Here is a 3,769-nt window from a genome sequence, read left to right as displayed (position 1 = left end):
GACCCTAATGGTGGAAAGACTGGTCACTATGACGTGCACTGACCACCAGGGGGAAGACGCTCAACACAGGAGCTGCTCCCTCGTGGTCAGTGCACTTCCACAGAGGGAGCGCAGCTCAGCCAGAAGCCAGCTCATGGCTGGCCAGTGCAGCGGCCATGGCGGGAGCCTCTCCTGCCTCCATGGGAGCACTAAGCCATTACTCAGACATCCCCGAGGGCTCCCGGGCTATCAGAGGGATGTCTGACTGCCAGTTTAGGCCTGATCCGGAGCAGGCCTAAGCTGTCAGTCGGTTATCCCCCAAGGGGTCCTGGATTGCGAGAGGGCACAGGCCGGGCTGAGGGACTCCTGCCCCCTGAGCGCACAAATTTTCATGGATCAGGCCTCTAGTATTAATATTAAAAGTTTTCACTTTCACAGTCATCCTTATAAAATATTCTACACATCTATTAAAGTCACTGCCATCCTTATATACATTAAGAGGTTGTTTGGCACATGTTATAGTCATAAATGTTTCCTGGAAACAATTGGCCCAACTTATATACTGTTCACTAAGGTAATGAAATATGAAATTATTTCCTTCTGCATTAAAAATGAACTTTGCGCCCTGGCCAGTATGTTTTTCATGCACGGAAAGGACGCTGGTTCGATTCCTGGTCAGGGCACATGCCCAGGTTGCAGGTTCGATCTCTGGCCATGGAGGTGCAGGAGGCAACCAATCCATCAATTTCTCTCTTTCTCTCTCTCTCTCTTTCTCTCTCCCCCCCTCCTCTCTCTTTAAATCAATTTTAAAAATGAGCCTCCTCATGAAAGTATATAAGTTGTCCCCAAATTGCAATGGCTCTAGTAATCACCTTAGTTTCAGCTTTGAATGGGAAATTTTGCCATAGCCCTACCTCTGCTTGCACTACCAAAATACAAACAAAACAAAAACTCATTACTTCCTTGGCGGGGGGTGGGGGTGGGGGAGGATACACAAAACAAAAACCCGCACCAATTTTCACTTCAAAATGCTTTGGGAAGCCCTATGTAAGGGGACATCAAAACTGAAACAATGGTCCTGGCCAGTGTGGCTCAGTTGGTTGAGCACTACCCCAGGCACTGAAAGGTCCCCAATTGATTCCCAGTGCAGGTTCCATCCCAGGTCTGTTTCCTGCAGGAAGCAACCAATTGATATTTCTCCCTCTCCTTTCTTCTCTCTCTACAAAAATCAATAAAGTTTATATTTTTTTATTAAAGTAAAACAATGAGCATTTTAAAGAAGTCCCTTACATAACCCAACATTCATTATAAATTATTCCTAAGATACACAATAATAAACTCAGAATTTGATATATCATCTCAAAAAAGATTAATCAAATTTGCAAAAATACAAACACTTTAAACACACACACACACACACACACAAGGGCATTGCATTCATTGAATGTAAATATCACTGTGGAAATAGGAACATATTATTAAAATAATTCCTGAATATAACATTTTATTTATTATAAAACTGCAAAAATTGTCTAAAATTCTCAAAATTTATTAACTAATATTAGTCACAGAAAATGTGAAGTGACTATTGCTCAGTTGGTTGTTATGAATAAAGAAACTCCTTCATAAATGTCTACAATTAAAAATTATTATAACATATTATTGAATTAAGTATGAGCAGAAAAATATATCACATCAAATACCTAAAGTATTTTAAGTCATCAAAGTAAACCTACTGCTGGGATGTGAGGTTTTGTTGGTGGTAGTTGTGTTGAATGTCTTTTTTTTTTAGCCCTTATTCTGCAGCATATCCAGCCTGCCAACTTCTATGTTAACCTAGGTTGCTAACTTCTACATTCACATCAAGCAAGCTTCCTTGTCCTTTAACTTTGGTTGGGAAGGTGCTGACCGTATTAGGGGACAGAAGATTAATGAGGTTGAGCTATTTATTTCCCTGGTTCCCTCTCTGTGGGGCGGCTGAGGGTTGGCTCTCCCACTCACAATGATAATGTCATGGGGAATGTCCCATGACCAGTTAATGAACTGGTAGAAAGAAACAATGCAAGGCTGAATTAAATAAGAATCCACCCTATATGCGAGCAGCTGCTTGAAGCTGCTTCTTTACAGTCTAACTCAGGGGCGGTCGTGAAAGTCAGTGGGTGAAGGGAATCTGCCTACAGGGCAAAACTTCAGAGAGGAAATTTGACCGAATACTGTGTGAATGAGAAATGGCTTGAGGTAGCAATGGCGACACTAATCCATGAGCAGTAGCTAACAGGCTGGCCAGCTGGTAAGAGATTTAAAGGAATAAGATTGAAAAATTAATGACAAAGGCATCTGATGGGAGGGGTATGGTAGACATTAATGTCCCGTGTAATCTTCCAGAAAGGGCTTCCACTACAGAGGAGCCTGCAAAAATCTGATTGACAAACTTATCCCTCCTATAGCTGTCAGTCAGTCTTTTTTTCCCCAGTTAATCTTTTTTTCAGTCTCTTTTTTTTTTTTTTTCCAGTTGTTCAATGGGAGGGAGACCAGGATAACTCAGAGGAAGAGTATGCATGGATTTGATGACATGAACTTCTCACCCCAGTTGATAGGGTTATGGCCACCGAACCTGCCAGTAGCAAGAGAAAACACAAAGAGCACCATTCTTGATCAGCTGGTGAGAGGCTGATCCTATTGGACTCCTTTCATCATTGTGAGGAAAAATGATGGGGAAAGGGATCTGGAATCTGTCTTCTCTAGCTACAGTTCTGTCAGTACCACCATTTGTAGACGTACAAAATCCTATTTTTCTTGAATTTTGGCATAATCTCACTTCAGACCAGGGAAAATAATTTATGGCAAAGAAATGCGACCACGGGTTCACGCAAAATATCCCCTGGTCTCATGTCCTCAATGTCTATAAGCAACTGATGTGTTGAAATGGTGCTGGAGCACCATTTGGGAGAAAAACCCTTGTGGATTACCAATACCCAAAGTGTGATATCATATCTCCTATAGATAGAATGAATAGGCCCAGTAATCAAAGAAGGAAGTGAGAGTGAAATCTCTTCAGCAAATAACTCATTGAAGCAATATTTGTTTTCTCTCTCTCTAACCTCTGGCTTTATGCATAGAAGGGTTCTAGTTTCCGTGTGAGAAATGCTTCCACTGGAGAACACAATCACAGCTCTGCTTAATTGGAAATTGATTCTACCCTGTAGCCATTATGAGCTCCTTAAGCTGTTGAAAGTACTGGCAGAGAAAGGGACCACAATAATGGTTGAGGTGATGGATGTTATTTACCAACAGGAAATTAGATTGCTGCCAGACAAGGCGGGGGTGGGGGGGTGGGGTGGGGGAAGCATAACTATTTCTGGAACCTGGAGGTTTGTTTGTTTTTTTCCCCTCTGGAGAGTCTCACTTCTGTACTAGACTGAGTAATAGAAAAATGAGGCAACCAAATAAGGGCAAACCAATCAAAGGCTTATATCACCAGATCATACACCACCAGGTAAAGAATACCATACAGGCTCGTTACAGATGGAGCTTAAGATACACATTGCACAGATGTAGCTAAAAGAATATATAATTATCACCCAGCCAGTGTGCTCAGTTGTTGAGTGTCAACCTATGAACAAGGAGGTCATGGTTCAATTCCTGGTCAGAGCACATGGTTCGATCCCCTGTCAGGGGTGTGTGAGAGGCAGCCAATCAGTAATTCTCTTTTGTCATTGACGTTTCTATCTCTCTCCTTCTCCCTTCATCTCTGAAATCAATAAAAATGTATTTTTTTACAAGTATATAA

The 3,769-nt window shown here is 41.8% G+C and overlaps 1 protein-coding gene across 1 annotated transcript in view; it reads right to left on the bottom strand.

The window, feature by feature from the left end:
- GALNT13 (polypeptide N-acetylgalactosaminyltransferase 13) overlaps positions 1–3,769 on the bottom strand; it is a 500,019-nt gene that overhangs the window by 275,310 nt on the left and 220,940 nt on the right. The gene's annotated exons all lie outside the window — the stretch shown is intronic.

Source organism: Myotis davidii, unplaced genomic scaffold, assembly GCF_000327345.1.
Source record: "Myotis davidii unplaced genomic scaffold, ASM32734v1 scaffold753, whole genome shotgun sequence".
Lineage (NCBI taxonomy): Eukaryota > Metazoa > Chordata > Mammalia > Chiroptera > Vespertilionidae > Myotis > Myotis davidii.
This window is presented reverse-complemented; position numbering and strand designations above follow the sequence as displayed.